This window comes from Dromiciops gliroides, chromosome 3 (genome assembly GCF_019393635.1).
Source record: "Dromiciops gliroides isolate mDroGli1 chromosome 3, mDroGli1.pri, whole genome shotgun sequence".
In the NCBI taxonomy this organism is placed as follows: domain Eukaryota; kingdom Metazoa; phylum Chordata; class Mammalia; order Microbiotheria; family Microbiotheriidae; genus Dromiciops; species Dromiciops gliroides.
In genome coordinates, this window is record NC_057863.1 from 305,300,585 (window position 1) to 305,320,942 (window position 20,358).

The window sequence follows — 20,358 nt, forward strand, 5'->3', positions numbered from 1 at the left end:
TCCCCCTCCTCACCCACAAACTTTAAATAAACAAAACACAGCTGGTTTTTGTAGTTATCATCACAAAAAGGAAATGTAGCTTGGCCTTGAGGAGGCTAGAAGATAGTGGCATCATTGCATGAGGTCACACACAGCAGGCATGATGTAGCAAATTAAATTTATGATATATTATAGAATAATTTATAGAATTATGATCTAGCAAAGGAGACTCTCAGGAGACAAAGTAGTGTCATGAAAAGCCAGAAAGGAGAGAGTATCCAAGAGGCAAGGAAGGGGAGAGGAGTATAGGGGTGGTCAGCAGTGTCAGATGCTTACAGAGATTGAAAAAGGGTAAAGACTGAGAAAAGGCTGTCAATCCTTTAGAGATCACTGCTAAATTTGTTGAGCAGTTTCAGTGGGGTGGTAGGCTTTTGTAAGCTACCTTGCAAAGTGTTGAGTGACTGGGAAGAGAGGGAGTAGGAATTTGGCAATGAAAAGGGAGTAAAGATATAGATATAAGTGGCAAGGTAGATAGAGCATTGGGCTTTGAATCAGGAAGATTCATTGCCCTGAGTTCAAATTTGGCCTCAGACACTTACTAGCTGTATGACCCTGGGCAAATCATTTAACCCTGTTTGTCTCAGTTGCTCATCTTCAAATATGATCTGGAAAAGGAAATGGCAAACCACTCTAGTCAGTATCTTTGCCAACAAAACCCCAAATGGGTCACAGAGAGACTGACTGGAACGACTGAAAGACAACAAAACACTTATAAAACAATAGTTTGAATAGGTTCAAACAAGAGTGTTTTAAAGGCTGAGAGGAACTTGGACTTGGTTATAGGAGGAGGAGAAGATGGGAGGGGATGTGGTCAAGAACATATGTCGAGTTGGCCCTTTATGTGAGACTGAGTGGGGGATGATGTCAGAGTGTTTGGGGATGCACAGAGAGGAGCCTAAGAACATTTAGTCTCTGTTTCTCAGGAAAGGGGACATCCACAGCTGAGAGGGGGAGTGGAAGTGGGAGCGTGAGGGAGAGGGTGGTGTGGAAGGTTTGGAGGGAGAGGAGAAGGTTTGGAATAACTCCTGTAGGGAGTGGGATTGAGAACCAGTAAGTGAGGATTACAAGATGGCTTTATGAGGTAAGGACCCACTTGAGGTCAAAGAACAAATCTGTAGTGGCTCTTGCTGCAGCTTTTACGTGGTTTCCTTAAACTCCATTCATCCACAAGTGAGTAGGAGTGGAGGAAATGAATGGGGAGGAGTAATCCAGGGGTGGGGTTGCTCAGTGGATAGTCAGTGTCATGGAATTTTAAAGCTGGAAGAGAGTTTAGAAATCATCTCATCTAGTATTTCCCAATCCAAATTATATCGTGGAGTAGTAAAATATTTAAATTCTATATCTGGAACGATTTGGCCCTCCTCAACCCCAGCTCAGTGGTGGTTTAGAGGGAGAGGAAGAGCAGCCAAGTTTATAAGTGGATAGAGTGCTGAGCCTGGAGTCAGGAAGACCTGAGTTCAAATGTGGCCTCAGCCACTTACTAGCTCTGTGATGCTGAGCAAGTCACTTAACCCTGTTTGCCTCAGTTTCCTCAACTGTCAAATGAGCTGGAGAAGGAAATGGCAAACCACTCCAGTATCTTTGCCAAGAAAACCCCAGTTGAGGAGGCAGCTAGGTGGCACAGTGGATAAAGCACCCGCCCTGGATTCAGGAGGACCTGAGTTCAAAGCCAGCCTCAGACCCTTGACACTAGCTGTGTGACTTTGGGCAAGTCACTTAATCCTCACTGCCCGGAAACAAAACAAAACAAAACAAAACAAAAAGTGTCTTTTGGGGCAGCTAGGTGGCACCATGGATTCAGGAGGACCTGAGTTCAAATGTGGCCTCAGCCACTTAACACTTACTAGCTGTGTGACCCTGGGCAAGTCACTTAACCCCAGTTGGGGTCATGAAGTGTGAGAAATGACTGAAAACAACAAGAAACAAGAGGGTCAAAGGAACATGTGTTTTCTGCACATGGGGTTTTAAGAAATATGGGTTTTTGATAGCAAAAGCTTTGCAAACCAGATAAATATGGCCATATGAGCAGCATCAGCCTCAGACTCTTTTTTCAGGTAAAGAAACTGAAGTGCCAACTGGTCACAATTTCTTGTTCAAGGTCACACAGTGAGTTGGTGGCAGAGTTGGCACGCTGCCAACAAGCCTAGTCTGTTAAATTAAACATAAAACAATTTCAGCTGCAATGCACCTGAATATGTAAAAAAAAATAAAGTAAAAGTTAGGGGGTAACAGTGTAACAGATGAGCTCCTGTCAGATATTTTGGAGGAGGGTGACTGAAAGCCCAACAGGAGTAACTAAAGCCAAAGCCAAAAAGAAGGATAAACATTTGCATAGAGCCTGCTGGGTGCCAGGCACTGTGCTAAGTGCTTTCCAAGTACTCTCTCGTTTGGTCCTCACAACAACCCTATATAAGTTAGGTTTCTGTTATTATCCCCATTTAACAGATAAATATATTGGCGTGATTAGCCATTCGATTTGTCTAAGGACAGCGAGAGACTAACTGGCTATTTCCTCGATAGCTAGCATTTATAGAGTGCTTTAAGATTTGCAGAGGACTTTGTAAATATTATCTCATTTTATCCTCATAACAACCTTTGGGGTAGGTTGCTGTTAATACTCCCATTTTACAGATGCAGAAACTGAGGCACACAGAATCATACAGCTAGCAAAGTCCTGGGCAACTAGGTGGTACGGTGAATAGAGCACCAGGACTAGAGTCAGGAAGACTCATTTTCCTGAGTTCATTTCTGGCCTCAGACATTTATTAGCTGTGGAATTTAGGGCAAATCACTTAATTCTCTTTGCCTCAGTTTTCTCACCTGTAAAATGAGCTGGAGGAGGAAAAGGCAAACCACTCCAGTATCTTTGCCAAGAAAACCCCAGATGGGGTCATGGAGAGTTAAACACGACTGAACAACAACTTCCTGACTCCAGGTCTAGTGCTTTATTTACCTGCCACCTCACTGCCTCATAAGGTAATGCTTCTGAGTGATGGTGTGAAGCCAGAATGGTATTAGGGGGCAGAATTTACCCCCCACCCCCACCCCCAGCACCAATGCCTGAGAGAGATCCGTCCACCTGTGCTCCTCAAGGACACGGGACATCCATTAACTCTCCAGGACTGCCTTCAGAGCATTCCTTTCAGCCCCATCCTTCCATGTGGAAGCCCCAAGTAGATTGTCATTTCCTTTGAATATATTTAATGTTTATGAAATAACTTTTATTTATATATGTGTGTATGTGTATATATATATATATATATAAATTCTTTATAATAGCTATAATACTTGTTTTTCTCATCTAAGGCTCAGTTATTGGAGACCAGCGATTATTCATTTCTCCCCACCCCCCCATCGTGCCACACCTTGAATGAGGACATCATGTGCCTTTCTTTGAACGTTTTTTGGTTGTTTAGTATTGCTAAGTATGTATGAATCCCCAAGTAAAAATCCGATAAAGTTAAGGGAACTGACTTTCCTAAAGCTTGACCATCATCTTGTCTTTGCCATTATTATTTTGTAAATTTAAGAAAAGGTGGTGGCAGGAGGCAGCGGGATCCAGTCATGTGGACACCTAAGTTCACATCCTCATACACTTACTAGCTGTGTGACCCTGGGCAGGTCACTTAACTCTGATTGCTTCAAAAAGAAAGAAAAAGAAAGAAAGCATGTATAACCATAGGTTTCGAGGAAGTTTAGAAGTCCTTTAGATTAGTTCAACCTTTTCATCTTGAGCTTGAGGAAACTGAGGCTCAGAGAAATAAGTGACTTCCCCAAAGTCTCATGCATTATCAATCACAGAGCCAGTATTGAACCCAGGTCCTCAGTGTCTTTAGCACGACATTACTTTGTGGTTGATTTCTGTTGGGATTATATTATTCTGAGACTTCACCCGTTTATGGACAAAGAAGGCTGGGTGTTCTCATGGGTAGAATGCTGACTTGGAAGTTCCATGATTTGGGGTGCCCCCCTTTTCAAGATTCTGCTAGGCTTTGGCTTGGTGACCTTGGGAAGGAATGTTGGGAGGATTAATAAGGATTTTTGTAATACTTTTTGAGCTCCTCAGAAGAAAGGTGCAAGGTAAATACAAAATATTGGTGGGAAGGTGATGTAATGACTTAATAAGATGTCTCATGCCCAGGTTGTCTGAGAAAGCCAACAAATCATTGGAATTTTTGATGGTTATGAACTGAGTGGGGTTGGCTGGGCAGTTCATTTTCTTATAGATTTTTCTGTAAACAGTTCAGGTGCACTGATTTTTTGGGGTTCTTGGTAAAAAGGGCTTTAGAGGCCATATTGAGTATAACCTCATTTTACAAAGGAGAAAGCTAAGGTTAAGTGACTTACCCAAGGTCTCACAGATAGTAAGTATCTAAGGTCAGATTTTAATCCAAATGTTTTCAGTCCCCAAGTGCTCCATTCCCTATGCTACACTGCAGTCCGATTTTGGAGATCATGATCTTTCTCAAATAGGGAGAAGGTAATGAAAATCATCTTGACTACTTAAAAAACAAAACCCTTGACAACTCTAAGCTTAAATTGAAGTGTACTCTATCTAAGAGGATGTGTGAAAAATGGTGTTAAGATCACAATTAATACATACATTAGGACTCAAGTACAGAATTTTCATCTTCTAATCCAGGGTTCTCTGTTTGTGGCTAGATATACAACAAACATTTGTATGAGGCATAAAAAGGAAAGTTTAGATTTCCAAAAGGTTTTTATTTAACCCCTTTTAATTAGACTTCTCTAGGACAAATGTTTATGGTAAGATGGGGCTCATCAATCAAATTTAAAAAACAAAACAACTATACAGAAAATAACCATAATTAAGGAAAAAAAGCAACTTTTGAAACTACTTTTATTAAATTTTATATGGCTTTTTGTCATCATTAGACACTAAAAATAGTACCTTATTAGATTTGTAACATATTAAATCGAATAATTTGGTGCAAATTAATAATTATTTTAGTATAGTTTTAAGAAATTGGAACTTTTCCAAAAATAATATTTCCTAGGGCAGGAAGCTGGTTATAAATACCATATCCTCAGAACATTTCAAGGAAGTAAAGTTCTTGGAAAAGAATTTTAGAAGGTGGTCTTATGTAAGCGGGCATTGTGGGCCTGATACCATGCCTCTCAGACATAAGCTTGTTGGGTTTTATCAAGTAAATTAAGTCATTATATCTGTATGAACTTTTCCTTCATTTATCAGGGTTCAACTGATCTATTAAGATATATTTCTTCTGTATTTTAGAAGTTTATGGAATGTACAAATAGACAATTTCAGAAAAAATATATTTTGTATATGAAGCATTTTTCCTCCATTTTTGATCTTCACTTTCCAGTCCATAAGTTGTCATCATGTATGAAAATGAAAGTTATTTTTTGTGTTAACATGCAACATTGTCTCGTTTTCTTAGCATCTTTTGCATGTGTGTGTAAAGAAGGCAGTTTTTACTTTCCCAGGACTTCAACGGAGCCAAAAACTTAAAAAAAAATAAAGGCCTTGGTTCTTGTACATCTTAAAAGAGACTCTGCATTTTTGCTTGGCTTTCAATCTATTGATGCTCAATTTGTCAGATGTAACATAAAAAGACCTAGCTGGTGATCAGTTAAGCCATCTGCCTGAATGAATGAGTTCACCAGTGTTCACCTCCTTGTAGTCTGTCTGCCTAACAAAGTATCAGTGGCTAACATGGTATGTTTAGAAAACCAGAAGTTTTCTAACTTGTTTAAAGGCAGCCTCAAACTTAAAAAAACAAACAAACAAAAAACAACAGAAAACACAAACATACACACAATAGAAACCAAAACAACAGAGGCTTAAATTTTATTCTGATTAGTAGATTTTCAATGTTTTGGGAAATAGAGGAAAACCAAAAATGTTAGAATGTATGACATTTCCTCCTGTTCCCTTCCCAGAGTATTGTTACTTTATTGCTATTTTAACTCTAATTTAGTAAATGAGGAAGCTAAGGAAGGGCTGACAGAGAAGACACACTGTGTTCTGCCCTCCTCTTCTTAGGAAGTACCTTAAAAGAGTAGATGGATTGAGGCTGATACTTGGCTAGGCTGCTGAGGAAAAATTTGATACTTAAACAAGACATAGCATCTCATGCCTACTCCCCCACTTTCTTTATAGTAACTGAGGATAATTGGTTTATGTCTTTGCTGTGATTTTTGGATAGCTCCAAGTTTTAGCCATATGTACGGCTTAATCACAGGCAGGTGGAAAGTTTTATTCTAGAGTTTCAGCAAGAGCAAGTGGCTATTTTTCCTGTGGCCTCTGTTTTGAATGCCCCCTTGCGTGCAATGTAAAAATCTGTAAAATTGTTTTGGTCATCTGAGCCTCGTTTAATTTTCCCTAGACTAGCAACCCAGGACATTTGGATTACATTTTCCTATTCTCAGCTGCTCCCTTCCAAACTTAGAGAAGATCGAATGCTCTGACACTTAGCATTGTTTGTTAAAACAAAAACAAAAACAAGACAACCCTTGGTTTTTACGCCATGGTTAAATATGTCTCAATGCTAAATGTAAACAGCCTGCTCCCCAAAATCTTAATGATCCCAGTTTTCAGGTCAAGAATTTGACCTTTCTTCTTCAGATTATCATAGGCTTATAGATTCATAGATTTAGAGCAGAAAGGAATGTTGAAGACATCAAGGCCATCCCCCTCATTTTGCAGATAAGGAAACTGAGTCTGAGAGAGGTTCAGTGACTTGCCCAGGATCACACAGTATCTGAAGTGAGATTTGACTCCCAGTCGAGCACTCTCTACTATTCTACACTTCTACCTTTTTGCATATCTGCATTCATCATCTGCATGACTTGGTTGTATTTGAATGCCTGCCTGTTTGGTTTCTGCCAGTTCTTGCTTTATGAGAAAAGCTAAGATTTTAAGAAAGGCAAATGTTTGATTTATCTTATACTTTTAGGTTTATTGATATTTGTGAAGTTCTTAATGTACATGATATTATTTCACTCTTACAAGTAGACACTTTAGGTATTTTTTTAATGTATTAGATGAAGAGAAAGAAACTCCTAAACGTAAATTAAGTGACGGTCTCTGGCCACATAGTATTTAAAGATTCCAACCAAAGTCTTTGCCACTCTAAGGCCTGAACTCTATACACTAAGCTACACTGCCTCTTAAAAAGAAACTATCTTCCCTCGTTTATAATGTTAGCCCTGCCTCCTGCCGTAGAAAGGGAAATGGAGCAAATAAAGAAAACCCTCACTCCTCAGAGAACTAAAAAACTCTCGTGGGGTAATCAGGGAATCCAGTAGATAGACAAGGATTATTACTAATAAGCACTCCATTTCCCATTATGTGGCTGAATGACTATGCTGCTTTGCCTGAGTCTCTTCAGTTATTTCCCCATAAATTTGTTTGTCTTCTGTCTTGTGCAAAAAGGGAAAAAGTAAAGTACTGTTGTTTTCTAGCTTATAAAGCTTTGGGGGATAATAACAACTCACAATGTCTCCTCCCCTTTAAGTTTTATAAATTCCTTTCCCCATATGGATGAGGAAACTGAAGTGTTGGGAGGCTTTGATTTGCCAGAGATCATACTGGTGATGTAAGAGCTAAATCTCGAGCCTAAGTTTTCCTGATTTCTGGAACTCAAGTGTAGAAGTTTTTAACCTTTTTTTTTTTCCCTGTCATGGGGAAGGGAAGGGAATCAGCCTTGATTAAGTCACTGCTGTGTACCAGGTACAGTGCCAAGCTTTTCTATACAGATATTATCTCAGCTGGTCCTTACAGCAAGTCTGTTTTATGATTGAGGAAGAAGCCAAGGCACACTGAGGTTAAGTGATTTGTCCTGGATCACTCAGCTAGTAAGTTTCTGTGGCAGAATTTGAATTCAGGTCCTCCTGATTCCAGTCTGAGCCCTCTTTCCACTGTGTCACTAGCTGTCTCAATGGACCCCTTGGGGAGACTAGTAAAGCCTATGGAAGCCTTCTCAGAATGTTTGTTGCCTATATTATAATTGAAGCAAATGCTGACTTTCAGTTACAGATTAGTGAAAATAAAGATGTAATTTTTTTTTTGTTATCCAAGTTCACAGATCCCTGAAATCTATCCATAGATTTCAAGTTAAGAACCCCTTGTTCTAGTCTCTCTACACCCTTCTATATTCCCTTAAGAATCTCCAACCGAAACTCAAAAAACAACAAAGTAACTTTTAAAGTGAGGTCCAGTCACTCCTATCTTGTTACATCTGTTACCTAAGTGATCACTTATAAAGTTTATGTGTATTTCTTGTAACCTTTATGGACACAGGCATTAACAACATACCTTAAAAACTTTCATTTGGGTTTTGTATTTATTTTTGTTTCTGTTTGAAGTAAGAGTATTAGTGGCAGCTCCAACTGGTAATTTCATAGACAAAGAGGCCACCTTATTGAAGGGAAGTAGAGAGATTCCATGCTGCTTTTAAAGAGGTTAACTGCAAGGTTAACCTTGTGTGTGAACACAGAGAAGTTTTTTCCAGTTTATCTTTGGTTTTTTTTTTTTTATCTTTGTTTGAATATTGTTTCTCCTGTTTGAAGGCGAGCTCCTTGAAAGCAGGGACTCTTTACTTCTCTTTGTATTCCTGGCATTTACTATGCTTGGCACATAGTGGGCCCTTAGTAACAGAGTTGCATTCAATTCCTGATCCTACTCTGTGCCCTGTTGATCTGATTTCTTTTCAAGTTTGAACTGCTAGAGAGGTATGGGGGTGGAAATCATAGAATCAAAGAAGGTTAGAGTTGGAAAGTACTCTAGTTAGAGATCTTCAGTTTTGGAAATAGAATTCCACATGGCCCTAACTAGTCCAGACCATTCCTCTAACAAACTGAGGCCCAGAGGTTAAAGTAACATAACTAATAAATGGCAGAACTGGGGCCCAAACCAAGATTTTTTTAAAAGAGTTGTTATTGTTTTAATTTTTTCTGTTTTCTTTTGCAACATGGCTAATATGGAAATATGTTATGCATGACTTCACATGTATAATCCACATCAAATTGTTTGCCTTCTCAAAAAGGGCCAGGAAGGAGAGAATTTGAAGCTCAAATTTTTTGAAATGTGTGCTAAAAGTGTTTTGTTTTCTTAAAAAATATAATTGGATAATATTTAACTATAAAGAAAAAATTTTTTTAAAATAAAAGTGTTTCCACTACTGCCAGGAAATACTCTTTTCAAAAGGCTAAAGCCCTCAGGCCCTCAAAAACATGGCAGTTTCTCCCAGTAGGTCTACCTTTATTCATTTTCCCTTTTGGACTTAGTAGAATATGAGCTTTTCAGGTATCATGACAAAATGTTCTTAAGTAGCTTCTTTTTTTCCATATAACCCTGATATTATTGTAGTTTGTTAGGATACACCACACCAGCAGAAGTCACTTCCCTCATCTACCAAAGTTGTGGGTTTCCCTAAGTGATCTAGTTCTAAGGTCTTTTTTATCAGTTTTAGAACACACCCTCTCCCTTTATCTCTCACCTCATCTCAATAGGCTGTTTTCACTTTTATTAGGAGAGAGTTCTTGGTTTGCTTAGTTCAAATAGTTTTCTCTGAGCCTCTGAAAACAATACAAACCCCAAACTCAGGTGTTTAAAAAAAAATTAGATGAAAGAGGACTATCTTTTCCTTCTCTTAACCAACTTGGTAATCAAGGAATTGCTCAAGTTACTATCTTTAAGACCAGCAACACAATTTCTCATATGGGGCAGCTAGGTGGGTAGAGCACTGGTCTTAGAGTCAGGAAGACGAGAGTTCAAATATGTCCTCAGACGCTAGCTGGGTGACTCTGGGCAAGTCACTTAACCCCATTTGCCAGGGTTTCCTCATCTGTAAAATGAATTGGAGAAGGAAATGGCAAACCACTTCAGCCTCATTGCCAAGAAAACCCCAACTGGGGTCACAAAGAATCAGACACGACTGAAAAGTGACTGAACACATTTCTTATATAGCAGGACTTTGTGTGTTCAATTCTCTTACAACTTAAAATTTTGATTCACCATGCTAGTTAGTCTCACTTAACAAATGAAGCATGACCTGCATTGTGGTTAAGAGGGAATTTGCTATAGTAGCAAGATCACTTGTGCTTGAAGCCAGAAGCCAGAAGCCAGAAGCCAGAAGCCAGAAGCCAGAAGCCAGTGACTATCTGGGTGACCATGGGCAAGTCAGCTAATTTCTTATCCTCTGGGAATAATAATGTCTTTCCCACCTTATCTCAGAGAGTCATAATGAGATTAAATTAATTGTTCTATATAAGAGCACTGTAAACTATAGTGATCAATCAAGTCATATTATTATAGGACTTTCCCACGTATTGAATTGCACATTATTTGCTGAATGGCAAAGTACTAAGGAGAACTCATGAACTTTCAACTCTTGAGGTTTTGCTTAACCTGCTGGGTCATGTGGCTTCTTCAGTCCCTTCAAATTTTATCATTAATAACAAATTATTTAAAAATTTTATTTGTTAACCTAAATATGGAAGTAGCAAGACATAGTGAAAAAAGGGGTATCAGGAGATCCATGTTCTAGGATCTAGGGTTTTCCTCTAGTTGTGAATCATTAAATCTCTGGCTTCATTTTGCTCATCTGCAAAAATAAGGAAGTTGTATTAATAATAGCACATTATGAAGCACTCTCCTTTATAGCAGCCCTGTGAAGTAGGTAGTACCTAAGTATTATCTCTGTTTTACAGATAAAGAAACTGAGGCTCAGAGACTTGCCCAAGTCAGATGCTACCCAACTGCCGGTCTACTGATTGTCCCACCTTGGGCTTCCTCTTTGACTGAGTAATCTCTAAGACCCTAACTCTAAAAGTTACAAAGAAACTTAGGTTCTGCATTTTGAATGTTTTTGTACTCCACTTCTGATTCCTGATCAGGAATTTTCTTCTTCTTTTTTTTTTAACTTAGAAAAGAGAAAACTTATTTCACCTTTAAACTTTTGTTCTTGTAGTAGAATTGGTGGGCTGTGAGACACATGAAATTTGGCAGCTGTGCTCCTGTCAAAATGGTCCATCTTGATGCACTGACCTCATCCCTAAAGCTGCTGTTAGTGTAATGATTTTGAGCTGTAACAGACTCAAGTACTGAAGGAAAGATCTTTTATTCCAACTAAAGTATTAAATGTGATTCTCTCTTACATTCCCCCACTTTTTTTGTTTTGTCTTTGTTAGAGTTATAACAGTACCATGGATTTTTGCTGCCTCTTTCCCCAAGAGTCTCAGAATGCCACACAGATAGCCTTATATAGCATTGGTTGCTTTTTTTTTTTTTTTAACTCAAAGGGTACACAGTCATTTTCTTTATTTTCATGTGGGGAAGACAAGGCTTTATGAGAATAAAGGGACTAGCTCAGAATCACCTGTGGGGGGAAAAATTACAATCCCCTATTGTTTTCTTTTGTCTCATGACTGTGAATGTCTGGACTCTTCTGTTATCTTCATTACTTTATCAGAACATGAAGAAACTTATGTATAGCATTTATGGAAGAATTTCTTAATTGCTTTAGTCATTATCATTAATCCCCTACCAACTATGTGCAAGGTGCTAGATGAGCCAAAAAGATAATATAGTATGGCAGTTCTCAAAATTTTTTCATCCCTTAAAAATTTATTGAGGATCCCCCCCCCAAAAAAAAGCTTTTGTCTATTTTACCTATTGATATTGCCATATTAGAAATTAAAGGGATCTCCAGATCACAGTTTGCAAACCCCACTGATAAAGTGTGTAGAGAAATGAAGCATAGGACCTATTGTGTAGTAGGTAATAAGGACTCAAATGTTTATTAATGTTAAGGGTAAGGAAAAGCTTAATCCCTGGATTGACACTGCAACAATTTGTGCCCATGGAAAAAATCACTTCTCTTTTTGGTGAAATGAGGCATATGTTGCTGTTCAGTCATGTCTAACTCTTTGTGACCCTATTTGGGGTTTTCTTGGCAAAGATATTGGAGTAGTTTGGCATTTCCTTCTCCAGCTCATTTGACAGATGAGGAAACCAAAGTAAACAGAGTGAAGTGACTTGCCCAGGGTCACACAGCAAGTAAGAGTAAGTTCAGATTTGAACCTGGATCTTCCTGACTCCAGGTCCAGCACTCCATTGTTCTATATCCCTAGAGTATCACCAGAATACCAAAGAAGCAAAAGGTTATTGAGAAAAGGCATTTAAGTCTAGTCACTGTGGGGTTGAGCTGGATTTTCCCTTCAGCTCATCTTCCAGGTCCCTTCTGAAACTTACCTTGATAAGGGTTGTGCTGTGGAATCCAAATTCAAATCTAAACAACAGCAATGTTTCACATGGTTCCTTTTTATAGGAGACTATTCCATTCCCCAGGGCTTCTCACCTGGCCCTCTTTCATAACCTTTACTCATCATGATTTCATGGGGGTGTAGATGGGACTGGCTTCTACTTACTTAAGTGTTATACTACACACCTGTTGATCCAAAGCAACATTTATAGCACCCTGTTTACTATTTGAGCCTGTTTTTATTTTTACAGCCAATACAACCTAGTGCCTTCTCATAGTGACAGAATTTTAAATGAATGACCCCCGAAATAAAGTCTAGCAGAATGACTACCTCCAGATTCTCAAGTGTAGCTTCTTAAGTGGCAGTTGGTTCCCACTGCACATGCCTCAGAGCTTTATGTTGTCTTCCTTTGGTCCTGCATGAAACCCATCTTGGAAGCAGGAAAGTTGTTAGGATGTTGTTGAAAAAAGTGCAAACTGGGGAAGTAAGCAAGGGGAGGGCAATTTGGTTGGATGAACCAAGAGAGTGGCTCTTGTTGCTTGAGAGACTTTAAGTGAATTAAGTTCTATTCATCAGATATATCCACCTCATTTCCCCTTTTCTCATTTAGCCACATATTTTTGCATCTTCCCTACTGCTTTTTTTTTGCTTTCTTTTTTTTTTAATCTCATAACCCAAATGTCTTCTAACTTCCTTCATTGCTACTAAATTACAGAAGACCTTGACACTTAATCATTTTCTCCTTCAATATCTTTTGTGGCTGACCAATTGAGTGGCAAGAAATTTAAGAACTAGGACTTCTGTTTGACCAACATCATTCATCTGCTAATATCCTGGACAATTTAAGCAGGAACAAGAGGTGGGCAGAAATTTTAGGATTATTACCTGGTGTTCAAATGCTTGCTTAATCAAAGCTCCCCAGGGTTTTCCTAGGGAAGAAAGTGCTGTTTATACCAAGCGTTTGTTTATTCATTCATAGGACATTTTGAAATGCCTTCTATATACAGAGTCCTGAGCTAGGCACAAGAAGTAAATACAATTTAGATAAACTGTAGTCTTTGTCCTCTCTGGGCCTTAGTTTCTTCAACTGTATAATAAAGGGTTGGGACCAGTTGTCTTTTCCTTTACCTTCTAGCTCCTAATCTATAATCCTATAATCTTATTTGGCTTACTCTAGTTTAAGACACAAACATCACTGTGAGTAATAGACAACATTTACATGATAAGTATATTAGATAGTTGAAAAAGTACTTTGAAGGGGAAGGATGCTTCTGATTTGGGGCAGGGAATCAGGAGGGCTTCATGAAGGAGATAGCACTTGAATTGGGATGTATAGGAATTGAACCAAGAGGGAGAGGAAGACTGTTTTAGACATAGGGAACAAACAGTGTGAGCAAAACATGGAGATGTGAAAGCATGGGATGCTGGAGAGTGTGCAAAGGAGCATAATGTGAAGTAAGGCTGGGAAGGTGGGATGCTGGATTGTAAATGGGCTTGGCAAACCGGAGAAAGAATTTCAGTTTTAATCAGTAGACATTATAGTGACATTAAAGAAGCTCTCATATCTTTGCATAAAGAAGATAATCATGTATTGGTGTGAAAGGAGGATGTGGAATGTAGGAAGTTGTTATTAAGTCATTTTTCAGTCGTGTCCGATTCTCCATGACCCCATTTGGGGTTTTCTTGGCAAAGATCCTGAAGCGGTTTGCCATTTCCCTCTCCAACTCATTTTATAGGCGAGGAAATGTAGGCAAACAGGGTTAAGTGACCTGCCCAGGGTCACACAGCTAACAAGTATCTGAGGCCAGATTTGAACTCGGGAAGTCTTCCTGACTTCCGGCCCAGTACTCTATCCACTGTGCCACCTAGCTTTTCAGGCCTATGGAATTAGTCCAGGAAGGTGACATTGAGAGTCTGTCCAAGATTAGTAGAAATGGGAACAGAGAAGGAGACTGAGGTGAAAGATATTGAAGAGGTAGAATTGGCAGTACTTGGTAGTTTTTAAATATGAGATATGAGGAAGAGGCAAGAGGCAAAGATAATCCTAAACCTTTAAATAAATATAGGAGACTGGGTGAATGGTGGTGCCGTAAGCAGCAATTGCAAAGTTAGGAGAGGCCACCGTTTGGGGAGGTGCCAGGTGTAAGAAGACAAAGCAAAGCAGCATGATGATGAGTTGCTGCTTTGCAGATTAGCCTGTGCCATAGGTCAGATCGAGTCCAGCATCTATACACGATAAAAGCTCACTCAATACAGAATCCGCTCATCTGTAGTAGCTCTTGTACCGGGATGATTTCCACTGGCCTGACATTCTCATACTCTCTTGTTCCTACTTCAGACAATCTAGGCTCATCATTTGGGTAGAATTCATTGAGTAAGGAAGCAAATGGTAGTGGTGAAAATTGTACAGCCCCAGAGGCTGGGGGTGGGGTTGGGGAATGAGGCTGGGAGGATGTCAGGAGACAGTCTTGTTCTGTCTTCACCATTAATTAACCCTGTGAGCTTTTGGGTAATTGATTTCATTTCATAGTTTTCCAGAAGGTGTTGTACAGGATGATCCCTAAACTCTGTCCCGGGTTTAACATTCTTTGAGCCTGTACCAGATGTACCCAGGATGGATGGCATAGAATAGCCCATATGATGTATATCTCTCTATTACCTTGCTCACTTGGAGCACTTCCCTCATAATAACCATATGAAGTTGCTAGTAGAAATACTATTATCCCCATTTGATAGATAAGAAACTGAAGGTGATAAAATTATGTAAAGTGACTTGCCCAGGGTCACACAAGTACATTCCAGAACAGGGAGTGTGTCCCCTGCCATTGAAGTCAGTATTCGGTCTGTCCCCTGCAATGTGCTGCCCCTCTATCAAGGTGTAATGTAGACGACTGAACTGTGTTCAGACTGCTTCTGGTGAATAGGTGTCTGTTAATGTTTCTCCAGAAATGATAATTTAGTTGTTGGGCTTCAGTGGTTGCTATGGATAGCTTTCCAAACTTAGGCCAGGGTAATGATTGCCATGTGCTTAAATGCCCCTAAGGGGAGAGCATATTTAGCACCCTCCCTCAAACCAAATAAGCTTGATATTGCCCTGGTTTCCATCTCTACCCACACCTGATGAGCTCATTACATCCCTCTACCGTTATAATACATTGTTTTATGCTGGTCGCCTCTGGTATTCAAGCTGGAACCAACAGTTACTTGAAAAATGGGAAACCAGGCATTCAAAGCCAATGTGTATGCATGCAGACCAGTGCTTTGATGAGTATGGATAGAATGGGCTCCATCTCCTTCCTCATTCCAATATCCAGCCATATTCTTAAGTGATTATTTCCTTCATGATCCATATTATTCTGATCTGAACAGGACATGAGGGCATGAAGATGGCTAGAGAGGGAAAAGAGGGCTATTAATTTGGTATTCCCTGCTCTGGGTTTCAGGATTGAAACAGCTACTATCATTAACCCAGTAACTAAAGATAATGTGCTAATGAGTGATGCATGGAGGAAAGAGGTGAGGAACACTTGTGAACTTAAGCTCAAGAGAAAAAAAGGGATTTTAGAAAGATTTTAGGCCAGCCCTTGCATTTTAAACATGAGAAAACTGAGGCTTAGAGAATGGAGCTTCCTTAAGGTCACACACAGCAGCTAATAAGTAGCATTCAAAACCAGTTTCTTTCGGGGCTCTTTCCACTACACCACCCTGTCTTCCCTAGCACTCATGAAGGACCAGTGAGTGGTCTTCTTGAATTGCTATGCCTTTCTAACCTTCTTTATGCACCCAGAATTTCCCAACTATGGTAAATCGGCTTATTCTTTAGGTCAGGATTCATTTTAGAGTCTCTTGATATGATGGAGAGAAAGAGGGGTGCCTAATTCTTTGAGCTTTTTCTTAGTTCTGGATCTTTCTACTACTCCCCCAGATTCTGTTTCTCAGTTGAACTCAGAAACTGTTTTCAGACTGGAGAAAGAGCCCATCATTCATTTAGCTTGTGCATGGGGATGATAGATTTACCAGAAGCCCAAGAGTCTTAACTTCAGGGGCTGACTTCATTCTTTGATGAGAATGCATTGCAGGGGGGTGGGGTGCAGTATTCGAGGCTTATGTAAAAACATTGTCCTGTGCCATCCCATTTTTTTTACTTCTCCCCCATAGGCTAATTTTGAGTTCTCTTTTCCACTTAGAAGTGTAAAAAACACACACTTCTATGTTCTCTGTAACACCAGTTCATTTCAGTGGGAAAATGGCTCATTAACTGCCACTATTCATATTCAGTCACTACAGACTAACTCAAAAAAATTATAGTGAAGACAGAAGCAGTCCCAGAATATTTACTAAGATACCTATGATGCTGATCACCTGTTATTTTACCTTTTCATACTTAAAGCTTTAGTCAGATACAACTTAAGAAGCCCTAAGAAAACACTTTAACTTGATGGTTACATCACAGTAGTTTAAAGCATATGAGGGGGTTTTGTTTTAGGTCTAGAAGGGAAGGAAAAAGTGAAAACTTAGTACTTTTGTCAAGCTTCTAAAATAGGTTGGAGATCTACCATTCAAATTATGGTTCTTCTCCAGTATTTTTAATAAATATGACACCTTCTTTCCTCCCCCCCCCCCCCAAAGGATCTTGGGAATCTTGCTGCCAACATTTAGAGTTACTGACATTGTTGATACCTGTGTTGCAGAAGGTGCCCAAATAGCAGGGTAATTTTGTCCTCCTTCCCTCATTTTCATTTTGTCATATCAGTGCACATTTGGCACGAAAATCCTGGAAGCCTTCTAAGGACTTGTATCTAAAGGGAATTTGGGTTTGAGTGAAAATTAAGAAGGGCTGGTTTGTGTTTTCATATTGGCTGTTACTATAGAATCAATCACAACATTTGGAAAATAATCCAAAGATGCCGGTGCTCAGCAGGCGAAGACTGTCTCCCTTCACTAACTGTGTACGGGGGTGGGGTGGAGTTATATTAACTTTATCAAGTTGACACACATTTATTAGCTTTGAAAGTTATATCCATATCAGTTTTAAAATGAACTCTTTCTGACACGTAGATTTCCTGAGAATTAAGAAGTGATTATCCATCCTAAGAGAATACAAATTTAGGAAGAATTTGGGTTTGAAATAGGGGTGCCCCCTAAGGTGCTTTAAACAATGATTTAAAAAATAATAAAGTGGGAAAAGACTGGAATGCTGAGGTGGATTTTGTGGAGGTGAGTGGGGTGTGTGTGTGGCGGGGAGGGGATCAGTGCTTTAAAAAATCCAGACTATGGGAAATGCAGCTGCAAAGAGCCTTGATACAGGTTATGATTTTCAACAGGCTAGCTGCAGCTTATGGTGCAGATGGTACTTTGGGTATAGCTGGAACAGTAATTAATGGTTTCTGTTTCCCTTCTATATTAGATTCAAAAGAGCAGAATAACCTTTTGCCTAAGGCAGGGATTTTTCCCTCTCCCAATTACAGCCTATACCAAATAAACAACTTTGTTATTGCATATTCAGTATTTCTTCACAATGGCCTGGGTGTTGGCCCTTTTCCCCCCCTCTTCTTATTATTGTAGGCTTCTCTAAGCTGAAAATAATAGTTCTAGGGAAACCTACTTATCAGTGCTAACTTGCAGGTCCCTTAACCTGTTTTCAGCCTGAATGAAAAAATACATTTTCTCTAATCGCTAATTACCACTGTAGATTGGTAAAATTCTACTCATCCAGACAAAAGTGGAAGATGTTATTGTCCTCAGGAATTTCTAAGAACTTGATAACAGGAGATAATAGTAATATGTAAGCATGACCCAGGTTTGGAGGGAATAAAAAAGATTTACAGATGTTAAATTTCTTACTGTCTCTTTTGTCTTTTCACTTAAAATTGAAATCTTGAATTAAAAAAAACAACAACCCCCCTTTCCAACCAATTTCTATGTTATTATATTGCCCTGCTTTAGCTCCAGTAGACAAGGTGGGAGTGTTCACGGTCCACCAGAGGCAGAGGTATCTTTAAAAACTCAGTTACAGCTATTCACGTGTCAGTAAGCTATGCCTGTGAAACACTTAGTCTCCACTATACATACTATAAAACACAGGGGTGAGTTTTAAGAGGAAATAGTTCTGTCACAGTAGATTTAATTTTTATGTCTTCTAATATATGTTTAGTCCAAGTACAGCATAACCAAAAAAAGCATATAACTATTTCATTCCAACTACAATATAGCAGCCAATCTGCTTTCTCAACTTGGAAGAACTGTATACTTGTGATTAGAAAAAAAAATTCTACTGAGTTTAATTTTTGGAAAAGAAGCCAAATATCCTATACATTTTTATTGAGCTTGCTAAATGTGTATTCCTATACCATCAGAATTAATTTATAGCTTTAGCTCATTCCAGGTTCAGATGTCATTATGTTCAAAACCCCAAAGCTCTACTAAATAACAAAATCCTTTTTGGAGACAAATCCTGTCAAGAAAGCAGTTTTCCACAGAGCACACCTTGATCTAAGACATCATCTTAGGGTGAATATATTTAGTGTATTTATCCAGTGACCAGAGGTGAAGCAAAAAAAGTTAGAACTCAAAGCTCTGGCAGTTAGTTACTTCCTCTTTCCACATTGACATTTGCATGCTTGATTCAGAAAGGAGAAGTATTGTGTATAGATAGATGCAGGCTAGTTAAAGAGCGAGCCTTCCGTTCTAAGACTTAAATTGGTTTTCCTTTCAAGCCGGAGCACATGATAATTCTTGAGCATGTTCTTGATATTTCACACAAAATTTGCAGTTAAATCACTTAAAGCAGTAATCAGCGTACTGATGACATATGTGCCTTTTGTCACCCAACTGCAGGGACACAAATGCAGGAGCCGGCGGGTGTTTTACAATCCGTTTTTACTTTTTCTCAAAGCCGTTTAAATACAGGCAGTACGCCATGTGCACTCACTTGGAAAGTGTGTGTAATACCTAACTTTCCCCCCTTCTTAACATTTAAAATCAAATGCCTCATCCATCTCTTCTGCAGCTCGTGTTTAAGTTTAGGATAAGTTGGGAGAGGTTTTCTACAAGGGATAATTGAACACACTTTGTGAAACCTGTTTACAGCCTGCAATTCTGAGAACGTGTTAAAAGAAAGAAAGGGAGAGAACAGACCTATCTACATTAGCTCAGTTCTCTTTCTGACAGAAGGGCCCCTTGTTTTCTTAAGAGGACAAGAAAAGATAGCTTACTCTCTCTTACCTTCGATGTATCTGCTGTGGAATCCCATGATTTAGCCCCTGCTCCTTAGTGCTGAGTCCTCTCAGACATCAGAGATGTGAGCATTCCAGGACTTGTACTAAACAATGAGAGATAGGCTCTTTGCATGCCCCAAGCCTATGGAGCATTACGTCATGGCATTGCCATATAAGGAACTCTGTGTTGTGCAGACTCGTCGTGTCTGACTAGTGTACTTTAGTGATAGCCAGCACTGAGAAAGCTTATTAATGGGTTCTGGCTCCCGCTGACGTTCAGGACTGTGTGAAGTTTTTCATTTGTCTATCCAGTTCACTGGGAAAAGAATGTACGGAAGGCCAAGCTGCACCAGTTCCTTCTTGTTATTGATAATAAAGGCATTGAACGCCATTAGTTGATTAGTTTAATGACACCCCCTACCTTGGTTCCCTAGCTCAAAGCCTGGAAGGTTTTTGTGAATAGTCCTGGGGGGTTGGGAGGAGGGGCAGGGAAGAAGAGAAAGGGAAGTAGATCTAGGAGAAAAACCTGAAGGTGATTTCAGACCTCAAAAAAACTTTTCTTTGTAAAGAGTTGGGGTCCTCAGAGGATAGTATTTTATTTCCTGATGATGTAACTACCAAACAATTCCTCAAGTGATGATGGGAAGGCCAGATGAAATTGTTTTTTTATAATTTTTTCCCCAAAAGAATCCTTCCTTTTTCTGTAGTTTCTTTCCCCTCTCCCCAATTTCTGTGTCCTTATTTCAGTTAATTCAGTTAGAAGTGATCAATTTCCAGAGAAATGTTTTTAGGGAAAATAAATGCCTTGTTTTATAGGCACAGGGGAAACGATAAGTAGGATTTAGCTTAA

At 39.3% G+C, this 20,358-nt stretch overlaps 2 protein-coding genes across 6 annotated transcripts in view; one reads left to right on the top strand and one right to left on the bottom strand.

Annotated features, from left to right (window-relative positions):
* The window catches only part of CMSS1 (cms1 ribosomal small subunit homolog), a 416,392-nt gene that overhangs the window by 51,031 nt on the left and 345,003 nt on the right, over nt 1-20,358 (top strand). The gene's annotated exons all lie outside the window — the stretch shown is intronic.
* The window catches only part of FILIP1L (filamin A interacting protein 1 like), a 348,713-nt gene that overhangs the window by 43,619 nt on the left and 284,736 nt on the right, over nt 1-20,358 (bottom strand). The window contains exon 1 of one of the 5 annotated variants that reach the window (XM_043994139.1): nt 19,516-19,646. The exons of the other annotated variants lie outside the window; for them this stretch is intronic. The gene's annotated coding sequence lies outside the window, so the exon portion shown is untranslated. Of the gene's footprint in view, nt 1-19,515; nt 19,647-20,358 lie in introns of those variants that run through there. 5 annotated transcript variants of the gene reach the window in all.